Source organism: Pseudophryne corroboree, chromosome 7, assembly GCF_028390025.1.
Source record: "Pseudophryne corroboree isolate aPseCor3 chromosome 7, aPseCor3.hap2, whole genome shotgun sequence".
In the NCBI taxonomy this organism is placed as follows: domain Eukaryota; kingdom Metazoa; phylum Chordata; class Amphibia; order Anura; family Myobatrachidae; genus Pseudophryne; species Pseudophryne corroboree.
The window spans coordinates 98,336,473-98,356,001 of record NC_086450.1 but is presented as its reverse complement, the minus strand read 5'-3'; the positions used below and the strand labels follow the sequence as shown (position 1 = coordinate 98,356,001).

Sequence of the window (19,529 nt, the reverse complement as noted above, 5' to 3'; positions counted from 1 at the left end):
GGACTTGTACCAAAAATTAGAAGAATAGAGACTTGTATGTGTACAATTGTGACATCAGAATGTTTATATGTATCATGGATGCATCATGGACTTTTCATCATCGTTACATCTAGTGATGTGAAGGGCTGGTGATACCCCAACTTCACTTCTTTGAACAGACTCTTGTGTCCTTCTAAATACTTCCCCTCCTCTCCAGTCACCAACTGAATGATATTATTGGTGAGTTCCAGGAACTTCTGGGCATCATCTTTCTCGTGTCAGTGAATGAGGTGGAGGCACTGTGGTGAGGCTCCGGTTGCTTGTAATTTATCATGATGCAAAGAGAAAGATGCTGGCTGTCACCCACTCATCTGATGTCTTCTTCAGACTCTTCTGCTGTTGAAACACCTTTGCACCGCAGCTGTGAGAATATATGTAAAAGTCACAGGAGGTGTCTTGTGTGATAAGATGTCCACATGTGTCTTCTGTGATCCACTGCTGTGTCTGAAAATGCAGTATTAGATCACCATCGGTCAACCACCTGCCATCTGAGTAAACCTAAGCTTATTCAGAATTGCCACCGGAAGTCCTCTGCCGGGGTGAGGTAATCTCCGCCGAAAGATGCTGCAGACCCTGGCTTTGGCATGCCCCCAAACCAATGCAGATTAGCAGTCTCATAGGACCTGTTCTGCATATGCTTAGTACGTGCAGTCTACCCATCATGAGAGTTGTACACAAACCATTGGGTTTGCGTGCAGCTCTGAATCGAGCCCTATGTTAAAAGCGCATTGCTAGCAGCACTATACTGATATGGTTGTAATGCTGCTTAAGCCATGTGGGCGTTGCAATTTAAAAAATTATGCTTTACCATCATGTTTAAAGTTAAAGGACAGGAACTTCATAAACTTCCCTATCCAATTAGATCCCCACTGTACAGTCCACACATATCCTCACATGTTTTCTCTTTCTTCAATTTGACATCCTCCCAGGCCAACATTGCTATGTGGCCTTATTATGCCTTATTATGCAACCCACTAAGGCGATCTGGTCAGGATCCCATCGTTCAGCATTCCTTCAGTTGGATTATTGTTGCAGGAATCCCAACACGGTTCAGAATCCTGACGCTGGGATCCCCGAACGAACATCTGCTGGCTGCAGGGGGAGGGTTAGGGTTAGGATGCGTGGTGAAGGGGGAGTAGTGTTTATTTATTTATTTATTAACAGTTTCTTTTATAACGCAGCTCATTCCGTTGCGCTTTACAATTAGAACATTAATAGAACAAAACTGGGTAAAAACAGACAGACAGAGGTAGGAAGGCCCTGCTCGCAAGCTTACAATCTATAGGTTGGGCAGCGGGAAGGGAAGGTCAGGGTTAGGCTGCGGAGATGGTTAGGGTAAGGCTGCAGGAGTGGTGGGGGAGGTTAGGATTAGGGATTGGTGCCGGGATTCTGAGCGTTGGGATGCCACTGTCTGTATTCTGACAGCCGGCATTCCAACTGCCTGGATCCCGATACCATCTCCCCACCAAGAACCTTTGCAATCTGGTGGACCATTATGCCATAGATAACACCTATCCTTGTGTATCAATGCCTATTTACCTATAGATTGTAAGCTTGCGAGCGCGGCCTTCCTACCTCTATGACTGCCTGTCATTACAAAGTTTTGTTTTATCACTTTTGTTTTCAATTGTAAAACACAACGGAATTTACTGCGCTATATGTTAACTGTTAATAATAATAATAATGTATGAAGTGTAAAAGGTGTGCCACATTCCCCATATGTATCAAGCTCCAGAAAGCGAAACATTGTGGAGCTTGTACCTAATAGGCAACAGCTTCTATAGGTGGCGCTGCCTATAGAAGCCTGTGGGCACATGCGCAGTAGGACTCCTGGGACTTACACCTGGAAGTCCTCACAACGCAAAGTATAGCTCTTACCAGGAGTGCTGTCCTTTGTGTTTGTCATTTAATCATGCATACAGCGTTTATAAACACAGATATACTTTACATGCAACAAGTGACGGGATGCACCACTTGCAATATGCAAATCATTATAGATCCTGTCCATTATGCAATAAGTAGCATTACAACTGTGTCGTCATAATGCTTCCAACATTGGCCCTCATTCCGAGTTGATCGCTCGCTAGCTACTTTTCTCTTACGTCCTAGAGGATGCTGGGGACTCCGTAAGGACCATGGGGTATAGACGGGCTCCGCAGGAGACATGGGCACTATAAAGAACTTTAGAATGGGTGTGCACTGGCTCCTCCCTCTATGCCCCTCCTCCAGACCTCAGTTAGATCCTGTGCCCAGAGGAGATTGTGTGCACTACAGGGGAGCTCTCCTGAGTTTCTCTGAAAAAGAATTTTGTTAGGTTTTTTATTTTCAGGGAGCACTGCTGGCAACAGGCTCCCTGCATCGTGGGACTGAGGAGAGAGAAGCAGACCTACTTAAATGATAGGCTCTGCTTCTTAGGCTACTGGACACCATTAGCTCCAGAGGGAGTCGGAACGCAGGTCTCACCCTCGTCCCGGAGCCGCGCCGCCGTCCTCCTCGCAGAGCCGGAAGATAGAAGCCGGGTGAGTATACGAAGAAAGAAGACTTCAAAGGCGGCTGAAGACTTCAGATCTTCTATGAGGTAACGTGCAGCGCCACTGCTTCCACACACTACACACACGGAACAGGCACTGATGGGTGCAGGGCGCAGGGGGGGCGCCCTGGGCAGCAATAAACCTCTAGGACTGGCTCAAATGAATATATAGGCTGCGGAGGCAATATATTTTATAATCCCCCGCCAGTATAAATAAATTTGAGCGGAACCGAAGCCCGCCACTGAGGGGGCGGAGCTTGATCTCACAGCACTAACCAACGCCATTTTCTCCACAGCACACTGCAGAAGCTGGCTCCCCGGACTCTCCCCTGCTGAACACGGTGACAGAGGGCAAAAAAGAGGGGGGGGGGCACTTGTAAGGCACAGTGAGTGTATAGATTCATCTATATGATTATATAAAAGCGCTGTTTATCTGGGAATTTTGTTTCCAGTGTTATTGGCGCTGGGTGTGTGCTGGCATACCCTCTGTCTGTCTCTCCAAAGGGCTTTATTGGGGGAACTGTCTCCATATATATATATATATATATATATATATACATTCCCTGTGTGTGTGGGGGGTGTCGGTACGCCTGTGTCGGCATGTCTGAGGCGGAAGGCTCTTCTAGAGAGGAGGTGGAGCAGATGATTGTGGTGTCTCCGTCAGCAACGCCGACACCTGATTGGTTGGACATGTGGAATGTTTTAAATGCAAATGTGACCTTGTTACATAAGAGATTGGACACAGCAGAGTCCAGGGATAATACGGGGAGTCAATCAATGGCTTTGACGGTGTCACAGGGCCCTTCAGGGTCTCAAAAACGTCCCCTATCCCAAATAGCAGACACTGATACCGGCACGGATTCTGACTCCAGTGTCGACTACGATGATGCAAGGCTACACCCAAGGGTGGCCAAAAGTATTCATTATATGATTATTGCAATAAAAGATGTTTTGCATATCACAGATGACCCCATGTTTAAGGAAAAGAAGCCTGAGGTAACATTTCCCCCATCTCATGAGCTGAATGCGTTATTTGAAAAAGCTTGGGAAACTCCAGACAAAAAACTGCAGATTCCCAAAAGAGTTCTTATGGCGTATCCTTTCCCGGCACAGGACAGGGTACGGTGGGAATCCTCGCCCAGGGTGGACAAAGCTTTGACGTGCTTATCCAAAAAGGTGGCGCTACCGTCCCCAGACACGGCAGCTCTCAAAGATCCTGCTGATCGCAGACAGGAAACGACTTTAAAATCAATTTATACACATACTGGTGCTTTACTCAGACCGGCTATAGCATCGGCTTGGGTCTGTAGCGCGGTAGCAGCTTGGACAGATACCTTGTCAGCTGATCTTGATACCCTAGATAGGGATACCATTTTGTTGACCTTAGGTCACATCAAAGACGCTGTCTTTTATATGAGAGACGCTCAGAGAGACGTTGGACTACTAGGTTCAAGGGCCAACGCGATGGCGGTCTCGGCTAGGCGAGCACTGTGGACCCGCCAATGGACGGGTGATGCCGACTCAAAGAGGCATATGGAAGTTTTACCTTACAAGGGTGAGGTTTTATTTGGGGAAGGTCTCGCGGACCTAGTTTCCACAGCTACCGCAGGTAAATCTACCTTTTTGCCTTATGTTCCCCCACAGCAAAAGAAGACTCCTCAGTATCAGATGCAGTCCTTTCGGTCGCATAAGTCCAGAAGAGGTCGGGGCTCTTCCTTCCTCGCCAGAGGTAAGTGTAGAGGTAAGAGAATGCCTGCTACAGGCAGTTCCCAGGAACAGAAGTCCTCCTCGGCTTCTACTAAATCCACCGCATGACGCTGGGGCTCCACTGAGGGAAGCCGCATCGGTGGGGGCACGTCTTCGACTCTGCAGCCACGTCTGGGTTCAGTCGGACGTGGATCCTTGGGCGATGGAAATTGTATCCCAGGGCTACAAGCTGGAATTCGAAGACGTGCCTCCTCGTCGATTCTTCAAATCGGCTTTACCAGTTTCTCCCCCAGAGAGGGAGATAATTTTAGCTGCAATTCAATAGCTGTGTCAACATCAAGGTTCCCCTAACACAACAGGGGAAAGGGTACTATTCAACCCTATTTGTGGTCCCGAAACCGGATGGCTCGGTCAGACCCATTCTAAATCTAAAATCCCTGAACCTGTTTTTAAAAAGGTTCAATTTCAAGATGGAATCGCTCAGGGCAGTCATCTCCAGCCTGGAAGTCGGGATTTTATGGTGTCATTAGACATAAAGGATGCATACCTTCACGTCCCCATATATCCTCCTCATCAGGCATACCTGAGATTCGCTGTACAGGACTGTCATTACCAGTTTCAGACGTTGCCGTCTGGGCATTCCATGGCCCCGAGGGTTTTCACCAAGGTAATGGCGGAAATGATGGTGCTCCTACGCAGGCAAGGAGTCACAATTATCCCGTACTTGGACGATCTCCTGATAAAAGCGAGATCAAAGTAACAGTTGCAGAAAAGCGTATCGCTCTCTCTGGGAGTGCTACAGCAACATGGATGGATTCTAAATATACCAAAGTCGCAGTTGGTCCCAACGACTCGGCTGTCTTTCTTAGGCATGATTCTGGACACGGAACAAAAGAGGGTTTTTCTCCCGAGGGAAAAAGCCCAGGAACTCCAGAACATGGTATGAGACCTGTTGAAACCGAAAAGAGTGTCAGTCCATCAGTGCACTCGTGTACTGGGGAAAATGGTGGCGACCTACGAGGCCATCCCCTTCGGCAGGTTTCATGTGAGGACGTTTCAGTGGGACCTTCTGGACAAGTGGTCCGGGTCCCACCTTCAAATACATCAGAAAATAACTCTGTCCCCCAGGGCCAGGGTATCTCTCCTGTGGTGGCTCCAGAGTGCTCACCGTCTAGAGGGTCGCAGGTTCGGCATTCAGGACTGGGTTCTGATGACCACGGACGCGAGCATCCGAGGATGGGGAGCAGTCACACAAGGAAAGAATTTTCAGGGACTGTGGTCAAGCCTGGAGGTTTGTCTACGCATCAACATACTGGAATTGAGGGCCATATACAACGGCCTACGACAAGCGGAGAATATTCTTCGCGACCTACCGGTTCTGATTCAATCAGACAACGTCACAGCCGTGGCTCATGTAAACCGCCAAGGTGGGACAAGGAGCAGAGTGGCAATGGCGGAAGCCACCAGGATTCTGCGCTGGGCAGAAAATCACGTAAGCGCTCTGTCAGCGGTATTCATTCCGGGAGTGGACAACTGGGAAGCAGACTTCCTCAGCAGACACGATCTCCATCCAAGAGAGTAGGAACTTCATCAAGAAGTTTTTGCAGAGATAACAAGTCTTTGGGGACTTCCTCAAATAGACATGATGGCGTCACGCCTCAACAAGAAGCTTCGGAGGTATTGTGCCAGGTCACGAGACCCTCAGGCAGTAGCGGTGGACGCTCTCGTGACACCATGGGTGTTTCAGTCGGTCTATGTGTTCCCTCCTCTTCCTCTCATCTCAAAGATACTGAGAATCATAAGGCGAAAAAGAGTGCAGACAATACTCATTGTTCCAGATTGGCCTCGAAGGGCCTGGTATTCAGATCTTCAGGAGCTGCTCACAAAAGATCCATGGCATCTTCCCCTCAGAGAGGACCTATTACAGCTGGGGCCCTGCGTGTTCCAAGACTTACCGCGGTTACGTTTGACGGCATGGCGGTTGAACGCCAAATCCTAGCTGGGAAGGGTATTCCGGAGGAAGTCATCCCTACTCTGATAAAGGCTAGGAAGGAGGTGACGGCGAAACATTATCACCATATCTGGAGGAAGTATGTTTCTTGGTGTGAAGCCAAGAATGCTCCTACGGAAGACTTCCACTTGGGCCGGTTTCTCCACTTTCTACAGACTGGAGTGGCTATGGGCCTAAAGTTAGGCTCCATTAAGGTATAGATTTCTGCCCTTTCTATATTCTTCCAGAAAGAATTGGCTTCTCTCCCAGAAGTCCAGACTTTTGTAAAGGGAGTGCTGCACATCCAGCCTCCTTTTGTGCCCCCAGTGGCACCATGGGACCTTAACGTGGTGTTACAGTTCCTAAAATCTCACTGGTTTGAGCCTCTTCAAACTGTTGAGTTAAAATTTCTCACTTGGAAGGTGGTCATGTTGTTGGCCTTGGCATCTGCAAGGCGGGTGTCCGAATTGGCGGCCTTGTCTCATAAGAGCCTCTATCTCATTTTCCATGTGGATAGAGCAGAGTTGAGGACTCGTCCTCAATTTTTGCCTAAGGTGGTGTCATCGTTTCATATGAACCAACCTATTGTGGTGCCTGTGGCTACAGGAGATTTGGAGGATTCCAAATCCCTTGATGTAGTCAGGGCCTTAAAAATTTACGTAGCCAGGACGGCTCATTTTAGGAAAACAGAAGCTCTGTTTGTCCTGTATGCAGCCAACAAAGTTGGCGCTCCTGCTTCTAAGCAGACTATTGCTCACTGGATCTGCAACACGATTCAGCAGGCTCATTCTACGGCTGGATTGCCGGTACCAAATTCGGTAAAGGCCCATTCCACTAGGAAGGTGGGCTCTTCTTGGGCGGCTGCCCGAGGCGTCTCGGCTTTACAGCTTTGCCGAGCAGCTACTTGGTCGGGTTCAAACACTTTTGCTAAATTCTACAAATTTGATACCCTGGCTGATGAGGACCTCATGTTTGCTCAATCGGTGCTGCAGAGTCATCCGCACTCTCCCGCCCAGTTTGGAGCTTTGGTATAATCCCCATGGTCCTTACGGAGTCCCCAGCATCCTCTAGGACGTAAGAGAAAATAAGATTTTAAACCTACCGGTAAATCTTTTTCTCCTAGTCCGTAGAGGATGCTGGGCGCCCGTCCCAGTGCGGACATATTTCTGCATGACTTGTATATAGTTCTTGCTTAAATAAGGGTTATGTTACAGCTAAGATCAGTTGTTGACTGATACTGTTTTGTTCATACTGTTAACTGGTTGCGTATATTCCAGGTTATACGGTGTGGATGGTGTGGGCTGGTATGAATCTTGCCCTTAGATTACCAAAATCCTTTCCTCGTACTGTCCGTCTCCTCTGGGCACAGTTTCTCTAACTGAGGTCTGGAGGAGGGGCATAGAGGGAGGAGCCAGTGCACACCCATTCTAAAGTTCTTTATAGTGCCCATGTCTCCTGCGGAGCCCGTCTATACCCCATGGTCCTTACGGAATCCCCAGCATCCTCTACGGACTAGGAGAAAAAGATTTACCGGTAGGTTTAAAATCTTATTTTAGCAGCCGTGCAAACGCATAAGTCGCCGCCCACGGGGGAGTGTATTTTCGCTTTGCAAGTGTGCGATCGCATGTGCAGCCGAGCTGTACAAAAACATTTTGTGCAAAACAAGACCAGCCCTGTATTTACTTATCCTGTGCGATGATTCTAGCGTTGGAGGTCCCGGAACTGACGTCAGACACCCGCCCTGCAAGCACCTGGTCACGCCTGCGTTTTCCCTACCACTCCCAGAAAACGGTCAGTTGACACCCATAAACGCCCTCTTCCTGATAGTCTCCTTGCGATCGGCTGTGGAATCGTCTCTAGAAGCATTGCACAGCAATGATGCTGTTTTAATCCGTATGACACGCGTGCGCATTGTGGTGCATACTCATGCGCAGTTTTGCAGTTTTTTTTTACCTGATCGCTGCGCTGTGAAAATCGGCAGCATGCGAGCAACTCGGAATAACCCCCATTGTACATTCAACATAGTTTCTGCAGCCATAATGACTGCTACCCTATCACCATTCGGGTTCAGTTTGATTTACCGACGGACGCGATACCAACGGTCATAATCCCAGCAGCCATTGACCTGGAGTCAAAATACAGACACGGACAAAATATTGATATTCAGTATGCCGACATGTTCAAAATGCCTACATAGTCCGAATACTGACATTTTAAATGCCGACGCCAAAATACCGACATGAGTTTTTCTGGCTTTTTTATGTCGGTCGACATGGACACTGTCTACGTGTACCGCGTGCTCTCGCCATGCTTTATTTTGTTTCCCCACCTGATTCACTGGGATTGTAAAGTATGAACAAGTATGTTTTTCGCCAAAAATTCCATAAAAACGCATGTCGGCATTTTGACATATCAGCATTTCAAATGTCGGTATATTGACCGTGTCGGTATTTTGACTGCCAGTCAATGGCTGTCGGGATTATGACCATCGGTATTGTGTCCGTCGGTAAATCAACTGCTACCCCACCATTTATGTGGTGTGAAATGTGAAGGAGGCTTTGAGTTGCACAGTACTGAAGAAAATATCCGGTGAGTGGGACACCCTGCAGCCAGTCACAGGAGTCATGAATAGCCTTTATTCTTCCATTTCCTATGAATCCACTTGTTTATGTATATTTACAAATACCTAGCTACTAAACCCAGAAGGTGCCGTTCTTCTATTCCTTATCAGATCCATTATCTCTCGGAAATACAGAAAATGTTCATGATTATTTATATGTATATACACAATGGCGTTTGCACACGGCATGCTCGCGTGGATGTGTGTTATTACTCAGCGGAACTAATTTTAGAAAGACAGTAGTGCCATCTAATATTGTGATGTATATTTTATATTGTACACATTTATCCCAAAATTTATTTGTAAACAATATTCACAGTTTTTAACACAACACGATGCTTGGGGCTACTAACTCATGAGCAAGCCATGTAAAGCTGCCCATAGGAGAAGCTGCTGGTCCTGAGATCTATGCCTTCAGCTCTGAGCATTTGTCCCTGCAACTTGTTGATTGTCATAGTGAAGCAGAAGCTTAAAGGAAACTGCAGGCGCATGAACTGAAAAGAAAAATTGTTGGAGATAAGGGGTATACAGTGTGGCAAAAAAGTATTTGGACAGCCACCGATTGTGCAAGTTGACCCACTTAAAAAGATGAGAGAGGTCTGTAATTTCCATCATAGGTACACTTCAACTGTGAGAGACAGAATCTGGAAAAAACAGGAAATCACGTATGATTTTTAAACAATTTATTTGTATATTCTTGTGGAAAATAAATATTTGGACACCTACCAAGCAGCAAGATTTCTGGCTCTCACAGACCTGTTACTACTTCTTTAAGAAGCTCTTCTATCCGCCACTCATTACCTGTATTAATGGCACCTGTTTGAACTGGTTATCTGTATAAAAGACACCTGTCCACACCCTCAAACAGACAGCTGTCTAAGGACACCAGGGACAAAATTGTAGAGCTGCACAAGGCTGGGATGAGCTTCTTGACAATAGGCAAGCAGCTTGGTGAGAAGAGATCAACTGTTGGCGCAATTATTAAAAAATGGAAGAAATACAAGATCACTGACAATCTCCCTCGACCTGGGGCTCCATACAAGATCTCACCTCGTGGGTTATCAATGATCTTGAGAACGGTGAGGAATCAGCCCAGAACTACGCGGGGGGACCTGGTCAATGGCCTCAAGAGAGTTGGGACCACAGTCACAAAGGTTACCATTAGTAACACACTACGTCGTCATGGATTGAAATCCTGCAGCGCCCGAAAGGTCTCCCTGCTTAAGCAGCACATGTCCAGACCCTTCTAAAGTTTGCCAGTGACCATCTGGATGATCCAGAGGAGGATTGGGAGAATGTAATGTGGTCAGATGAGAGCAAAATCAAACTTTTTGGTATAAATTCCACTCGCCGTGTTTGGAGGGAGAAGAATGATGAATGGCATCCCAAGAACACCATACCCACTGTAAAGCATGGGGGTGGAAACATCATGCTTTGGGGCTGCATTTCTGCAAAGGGGACACGATGACTGATCCGTATTAAGGAGAGGATGAATGGGGCCATGTATCGTGTGATTTTGGGCAAAAACCTCCTTCCCTCAGTAAGAGCATTGAAGATGGAACGTGGCTGGGTCTTCCAGCATGACAGTGACCCCAAACACACCGCCCGGGCAACTAAGGAATGGCTCCGTAAGAAGCATTTCAAGGTCCTAGAGTGGCCTAGCCAGTCTCCAGGTCTCAACCCAATAGAAAATCTGTGGAGGGAGTTGAAAGTCCGTGTTGCTCAGCGACAGCCCCAAAACATAACAGATCTGGAGAAGATCTTTCTCTCACAGTTGAAGTGTACCTATGATGGAAATTACAGACCTCTCTCATCTTTTTAAGTGGGTCAACTCACACAATCGGTGGCTGTCCAAATACTTTTTTGCCCCACTGTACGTGCTATAAACACAGTCTCGACTGCACCACATCCCGTTGGTTGAATCTCTGCCTCAGTTAGGTTCCTCTGCAGAATCACTTTAAGTCGGGTTCCGTTTCATAACTTGAGCAAAGTCAAGTTCCGCAGCAGCATGATTGGAACCCAACTCTCATTGCTCCGAGTGTCCAGCATCTGTTTTTTTCCTTTATTGCTCCTGTCACATCAAGATCATACATATAGTACTTCAGCTTCTTTCTAGGTCACTAATCTATACAGTAGTGAAAAAGCGATCCAAATTTCTCCAATAGTTTTTGTGTGATGTCGAAATGAACAGACAAATAGAGAAAAATTCTGAATTTTTTTTCATCTCCATAGTTCATAAATAGTCCATATTAGTTTATTTCTCCCAAAAAATTGCTATGTACATACACAACCCTTACAGTTTTATTATATTTGTAATGGAACATGGAGTTAAGGAGATGTGACTAGTGTTCGTGTGGCAGTAAATGGATGACTAAATGTGCTGGTCCCTCCTATTATTGCAGACTATTCAGAACATTATCATCAGCTTCACCACTGTTCATTACCACTCCACAGATATCCATTGCTGCCAACTTCCTATTCACATCTCCGTTAATTATAAAACTCTTCTCTAGCATTCGCCTGCCTGCACTTACTGATCTAATCTCCTACCATAGACTTGTGTTATCTACATAGCTTTCGCTTTGCTCTGCCTCCTATAATGCTTGTACCCGACTAGGATCTTTTAATTATGGCTTCTTTTGCCTGTAAGCCTTCTTTATTATGCAGTCTGTTCCTCACCCTGTCTTGGTGGCTGGTGTTCATGGAAGCGGCACAAAAGAAGTGTCATTACATCTTCTATATTTACCGCCTTTCTCCTACATAGTTACTTTACATAAGGGTGGAATGTAAGCTCTTGAGGGAACTTCTCCTTATTGCATTGTATAGCTATGTACTGTATATAAACAAACCATTTTGGTCACTTTATGTCAGTATTTGGTGATATTACAAAAAAAAAAATATATATATATATATATATACATATGCATATATATATATATATATATATATATATATATACCCACAATTGCCTAACAAATCAACATATAGAATTGCAGCCATTAAATTTGATTAAATATGTCTTCTTCCTATAGATTAGACAAACAGCATGGTGTATAATGTTTATGGTGACTACATACTGTACACAAGCACACACCATATTGCCATTCTCTGATTGTGGATAAAGATGTTTTGCTATTCAATTATACCCTGTTATTTTCTCTAACGTCCTAGTGGATGCTGGGACTCCGTCAGGACCATGGGGAATAGCGGGCTCCGCAGGAGACAGGGCACATCTAAAAAAGCTTTTAGGTCACATGGTGCGTACTGGCTCCTCCCCCTATGACCCTCCTCCAAGCCTCAGTTAGGTTTTTGTGCCCGTCCGAGAGGGTGCAATCTAGGTGGCTCTCCTAAAGAGCTGTTTAGAAAAGTTTTTTTTTAGGTTTCAATCTCAGTGATTCCTGCTGGCAACAGGATCACTGCATCGAGGGACTTAGGGGAGAGATTTCCAACTCACCTGCGTGCAGGATGGATTGGAGTCTTAGGCTACTGGACACTTAGCTCCAGAGGGAGTCGGAACGCAGGTCAGCCTGGGGTTCGTCCCGGAGCCGCGCCGCCGATCCCCCTTACAGACGCTGAAGAGACGGCAGAACGGAGGTCCGGAAAGCAGGCGGCAGAAGACTCCTCAGTCTTCTTGAAGGTAGCGCACAGCACGGCAGCTGTGCGCCATTGTTGTCACACGGCTCACTGACTCAGTCACGGAGGGTGCAGGGCGCTGCTGGGGGCGCCCTGGGCAGCAATATAATTACCTTGAGTGGCAAAATAAATACATCACATATAGCCATTAAGGCTATATGTATGTATTTTAACCCAGGCCAGTTTCTTAAAAACCGGGGAAAAGCCCGCCGAAAAAGGGGCGGAGCTTATTCTCCTCAGCACTCAGCGCCATTTTCCTGCTCAGCTCCGCTGGTGAGGAAGGCTCCCAGGTCTCTCCCCTGCACTGCACTACAGAAACAGGGTAACAAAGAGAAGGGGGGCATAAATTGGCGATATTTATATATTAAGAGCGCATATATAGTAAACAACACCTTCTAGGGTTGTTTATATACATTTATAGCGCTTTTGGTGTGTGCTGGCAAACTCTCCCTCTGTCTCCCCAAAGGGCTAGGGGGTCCTGTCTTCGATTAGAGCATTCCCTGTGTGGCTGCTGTGTGTCGGTACGTGTGTGTCGACATGTATGAGGACGATGTTGGTGTGGAGGCAGAGCAATTGCCGATGATGGTAATGTCACCCCCTAGGGAGTCGACACCGGAATGGATGGCTTTAGTTATGGAATTACGTGATAATGTCAGCACATTACAAAAGTCAGTTGACGAAATAAGACGCCCGGCAAACCAGTTAGTACCGGTTCAGGCGTCTCAGACACCGTCAGGGGCTGTAAAACGTCCTTTACCTCAGTCAGTCGACACGGGTACCGACACAGATGAATCTAGTGTCGACGGTGAAGAAACAAACGTATTTTCCAATAGGGCCACACGTTATATGATCACGGCAATGAAGGAGGCTTTGCAGATCTCTGATACTGCTGGTACCTCAAAAAGGGGTATTATGTGGGGGGTGAAAAAACTACCTGTATTTTTTCCAGAATCAGAGGAATTGAATGACGTGTGTGATGAAGCGTGGGTTAACCCCGATAGAAAACTGCTAATTTCCAAGAAGTTATTGGCATTATACCCTTTCCCACCAGAGGTTAGGGCGCGCTGGGAAACACCCCCTAGGGTGGATAAGGCGCTCACACGTTTATCAAAGCAAGTGGCGTTGCCGTCTCCTGATACGGCCGCCCTCAAGGATCCAGCAGATAGGAGGCTGGAAACTACACTGAAGAGTATATACACACATACTGGTGTTATACTGCGACCGGCAATAGCCTCAGCCTGGATGTGCAGTGCTGGGGTAGTGTGGTTGGATTCTCTGACTGAAAATATTGATACCCTGGATAGGGACAGTATTTTATTGACTCTAGAGCAATTAAAGGATGCTTTCCTTTATATGCGAGATGCTCAGAGGGATGTTTGTACTCTAGCATCAAGAGTAAGCGCGATGTCCATATCTGCCAGAAGAAGTTTATGGACACGACAGTGGTCAGGTGATGCGGATTCCAAGAGGCATATGGAAGTATTGCCATATAAAGGAGAGGAATTGTTTGGGGTCGGTCTTTCGGACCTGGTGGCCACGGCAACTGCCGGCAAATCCACTTTTTTACCTCAGACCCCCTCCCAACAGAAAAAGACATCGTCTTTTCAGCCGCAGTCCTTTCGCTCCTATAAAAAGCGACCAAAAGGACAGTCTTATCTGCCGCGAGGCAGAGGAAAGGGTAAGAAAGGGCAGCAAGCAGCCCCTGCCCAGGAACAGAAGCCCGCCCCGGCTTCTACAAAGCCATCAGCATGACGCTGGGGCTTTACAAGCGGACTCAGGAAAGGTGGGGGGTCGACTCAAGATTTTCAGCAATCAATGGGTTCACTCACAAGTGGACCCGTGGGTCCTGCAGATAGTATCTCAGGGTTACATGCTGGAGTTCGAAAGGTCTCCCCCTCGCCGGTTCCTAAAGTCTGCTTTACCAACGTCTCCCTCAGAAAGGACGTCGGTTTTGGAAGCCATTCACAAGCTGTATTCTCAGCAGGTGATAGTCAAGGTACCCCTCCTACAACAGGGAAAGGGGTATTATTCCACACTATTTGTGGTACCGAAACCGGACGGTTCGGTAAGGCCTATTCTAAATCTGAAATCCTTGAACCTGTACATAAAGAAATTCAAGTTCAAGATGGAGTCACTCAGAGCAGTGATAGCGAATCTGGAAGAAGGAGACTTCATGGTGTCCTTGGACATAAAAGATGCTTATCTACATGTCCCGATTTACCCCTCACACCAAGGGTATCTCAGGTTCGTGATACAAGACTGTCATTATCAGTTTCAAACGCTGCCGTTTGGGTTGTCCACGGCCCCTCGGGTCTTTACCAAGGTAATGACCGAAATGATGGTTCTTCTACGAAGAAAAGGCGTATTAATTATCCCTTACTTGGACGATCTCCTGATAAGGGCAAAGTCCAGAGAACAGCTGGAAGTCGGTGTAGCGCTAACACAAGTAGTGCTTCAGCAACACGGGTGGATTCTAAATCTTCCAAAATCTCAATTGACCCCGACAACACATCTGCTGTTCCTGGGCATGATTCTGGACACGGTTCAGAAAAAGGTATTTCTCCCGGAAGAGAAAGCAAGGGAGTTATCCGAACTTGTCAAGAACCTCCTAAAACCAGGAACTGTGTCAGTACATCAATGCACAAGAGTCCTGGGAAAGATGGTGGCTTCGTACGAAGCGATTCCATTCGGCAGATTCCATGCACGAACATTTCAGTGGGATCTGCTGGACAAATGGTCCGGATCGCATCTGCACATGCATCAGCGGATAACACTGTCACCGAGAACAAGGTTGTCTCTCCTGTGGTGGTTGCAGACTGCCCATCTGTTAGTGGGCCGCAGATTCGGCATACAGGACTGGGTCCTGGTGACTACGGATGCCAGCCTACGAGGTTGGGGAGCAGTCACAAAGGGAAGAAACTTCCAGGGCGTGTGGTCAAACCTGGAGACGTCTCTTCACATAAATATACTGGAGCTAAGAGCGATCTACAATGCTCTAAGCCTGGCAAAATCGCTGCTTCAGGGTCAGCCGGTGTTGATCCAGTCCGACAACATCACGGCAGTCGCCCACGTAAACCGACAAGGCGGCACGAGAAGCAGGAGTGCAATGGCAGAAGCTGCAAGGATTCTGCGCTGGGCGGAGAATCATGTCGTAGCACTGTCAGCAGTGTTCATCCCGGGAGTGGACAACTGGGAAGCAGATTTCCTCAGCAGACACGACCTTCACCCGGGAGAGTGGGGACTTCATCCAGAAGTTTTCCACATGATTGTGAACCGTTGGGAAAAACCAAAGGTGGACATGATGGCGTCTCGCCTCAACAAAAAATTGGACAGGTATTGCGCCAGGTCAAGAGACCCTCAGGCAATAGCTGTGGACGCTCTGGTAACACCGTGGGTGTACCAGTCAGTGTATGTGTTCCCTCCTCTGCCTCTCATACCAAAGGTACTGAGAATTATACGGAAAAGAGGAGTAAGAACAATACTGGTAGCTCCGGACTGGCCAAGAAGAACTTGGTATCCGGAACTTCAAGAGATGCTCACGGAGGATCCGTGGCCTCTACCCCTAAGAAGGGATCTGCTTCAGCAGGGACCTTGTATGTTCCAAGACTTACCGCGGCTGCGTTTGACGGCATGGCGGTTGAACGCCGGATTCTAAAAGAGAAGGGCATTCCTGAGGAAGTTATTCCTACTTTAATTAAAGCCAGGAAAGAAGTGACCGCACAACATTATCACCGCATTTGGAGAAAATATGTTGCGTGGTGTGAGGCCAAGAAGGCTCCAACGGAAGAATTTCAATTGGGTCGATTCTTACATTTCCTGCAAGCAGGATTGTCTATGGGCCTCAAATTGGGGTCCATTAAAGTTCAAATTTCGGCCTTATCAATTTTCTTCCAGAAGGAATTGGCGTCAGTGCCTGAAGTACAAACTTTTGTCAAAGGTGTACTACATATACAACCCCCAATAGTGCCTCCAGTGGCACCGTGGGATTTGAACGTGGTTCTAAATTTTCTCAAATCTCATTGGTTTGAGCCTTTAAAATCGGTAGATTTAAAATACCTTACATGGAAGGTAACCATGCTGTTGGCCCTGGCTTCAGCCAGGAGAGTTTCGGAATTGGCAGCTTTGTCATACAAAAGCCCATATCTGATATTCCATTCGGACAGGGCAGAATTGAGGACACGTCCTCAATTTCTCCCTAAGGTGGTTTCGGCATTTCACTTGAACCAGCCTATTGTGGTGCCTGCGGCTACTAGCGACTTGGAGGACTCCAAGTTACTGGACGTTGTCAGAGCATTAAAAATATATATTTCAAGGACAGCTGGAGTCAGAAAATCTGACTCGTTGTTTACATTGTATGCACCCAACAAGTTGGGTGCTCCTGCGTCTAAACAGACGATTGCACGTTGGATATGTAGTACAATCCAACTTGCACATTCTGTGGCAGGCCTGCCACAGCCTAAATCTGTAAAGGCCCATTCCACAAGGAAAGTGGGCTCATCCTGGGCGGCTGCCCGAGGAGTCTCGGCATTACAACTTTGCCGAGCAGCTACGTGGTCAGGGGAGAACACGTTTGTAAAATTTTACAAATTTGATACTCTGGCTAAAGAGGACCTGGAGTTCTCTCATTCGGTGCTGCAGAGTCATCCGCACTCTCCCGCCCGTTTGGGAGCTTTGGTATAATCCCCATGGTCCTGACGGAGTCCCAGCATCCACTAGGACGTTAGAGAAAATAAGAATTTACTTACCGATAATTCTATTTCTCATAGTCCGTAGTGGATGCTGGGCGCCCATCCCAAGTGCGGATTGTCTGCAATGCTTGTACATAGTTATTGTTACAAAAATCGGGTTATTACTGTTGTTGTGAGCCATCTGTTCAGAGGCTACTTCGTTTGTGTTATCATACTGTTAACTGGGTTCAGATCACAAGTTGTACGGTGTGATTGGTGTGGCTGGTATGAGTCTTACCCGGGATTCAAGATCCTTCCTTATTGTGTACGCTCGTCCGGGCACAGTACCTAACTGAGGCTTGGAGGAGGGTCATAGGGGGAGGAGCCAGTACGCACCATGTGACCTAAAAGCTTTTTTAGATGTGCCCTGTCTCCTGCGGAGCCCGCTATTCCCCATGGTCCTGACGGAGTCCCAGCATCCACTACGGACTATGAGAAATAGAATTATCGGTAAGTAAATTCTTATTTTTTCGCGCATACATTTATCCGTTTTTTCTCTCAAACACATAGGATGCGGAATAAGTTCCCGGATTTATGTGTAGTCACAAAAAAAATGTGCTGATAGGGCAGGTTATTGAGGATTTTCCTGCGAAACAAAATCCCTGATAACTGCCGGCATTGGGGACAATTGAATATCCCTTGAGGGCTATCTCTCTCTACTTTATCTCTATCCAAGCTTTGATAAAGCTCACCCTAATGGTGTCCATACAATTGTGCGATGCCCCGCGACGTGACATCGCAGGGCACCGCACCAGCAGTTGACACCTGAACTGCCAAAGTGATTACTATGCGATCATGATTACCATGCCTCTGGCCGCTCCCAGCGGGTGCCCATCGTACATCGCAGTGCGATATATCTCATGTGGTTTTAAAACCACATGCGATCGCACTGCGATGCGAGAGATATTAAGTGCAGCACATATCTTAAGACGCGACATTTGAGCGGCGTGTCCGCGCATCGCGTCTCAAGGTACCTAAAATGTGCATACAATCCTTCGATTTCTCTCACAGATGAGGTCGAAATCGAAGGTTAGCATCGATTATCTCACAAGTGTATGGGCACCATAACAGTGATAAGAGAATGAGTAGCCTATATGACTTAACAAGATACCTATGCCTGGGTGCTTACCCATACAAGCAGACTCCCTAGAGACCCTGGTTTTAATTTCACAGTTGCCATCTGTAAGATCAGTTGGGCTGGAATATGGTGCATGAGAAATATTATGTACAGCAATGTGTAAGATGTGTACAAGTCAAATATCACTTATTGCCAGGCCTTTTTGTCTCCCGTCCCTAAAATAAGACTGTAAACTATTCAGCCATGGACCCCAACCCTGTCACTTCCATATTGCTTTTTAGTCACTTGTACCTATGTAACCAGCTGTGTATAATGTGTGGGAATCCTGCAAACTTATATACAGGTACTTATTTTATTTAGGATTAAGGCTGGGGCCACAGACTGACCAGGACACTGAAGCACTGCAGTGTTGGGGTGGTCCTGAGGACAGACCTTAGGAATTATTATTTATTTTCCTCAAATAGCTAAAAGAGGGATCAGGCCTGAGAGGTAGCTAGCATGCAGGATTTTCTGTGATCAAATCTAGTGTTGACATTGATGTATGTACTTCTAATAATGTCTGTTGGACTGTATGTACCAAGAAACGTTTCCTTTATACAGCAATGGTTTGTCATTGCATCACAAGTGACAACCTATAATTGTAGATGAGGTCATGAAAATTAAATGGTGATGACATGTACGGGGAATTGATCACTGGGAAGAGCACGATATGCATCTCAATTACAGTCCTTGTGAGTTCTCTTGGTTCCTCTACTTTCTAAATTTAATAATGTTGTATATTATAAACTGTAGTCTTATGATGAATGATGGATAGCAAGGGGGGGGGGACCTTATGTGTCCCCGAATGTGAATCCCTCAACTACCATTGTCCGTGTCCCTACTCTTGGTACATAGGCATCTCAGACAACTCATTGTTCAATATCCAGGCTGCAACATCAAGGCAAATCATGCCCTGTCAATCCCAACCATTTTAAAATGCAATGTTATGTCTCTTTCTAATTCTGTATAAACATTGCCAAAAGCGTAAGAGTCCAATGGCAACATTTTTAAGGGTCTCCAAAGGTTTCTAGCAGGCCATTACATAAACTAAAGGTTTGCAAGAAGGAGAAAATTTCCCTTCTGTCATTGAGCTTGCTCGCTGCCCATCCGCTCTGGTCTGTCGCGTCATTGCCTGATTCCTGCTCAGAGAGGAAGGGAAGATCAGC

General features: G+C 46.7%; 1 protein-coding gene across 7 annotated transcripts in view; it reads left to right on the top strand.

Moving 5' to 3' along the window:
- Positions 1-19,529, top strand: part of METAP1D (methionyl aminopeptidase type 1D, mitochondrial) — a 451,273-nt gene that overhangs the window by 366,625 nt on the left and 65,119 nt on the right. The gene's annotated exons all lie outside the window — the stretch shown is intronic.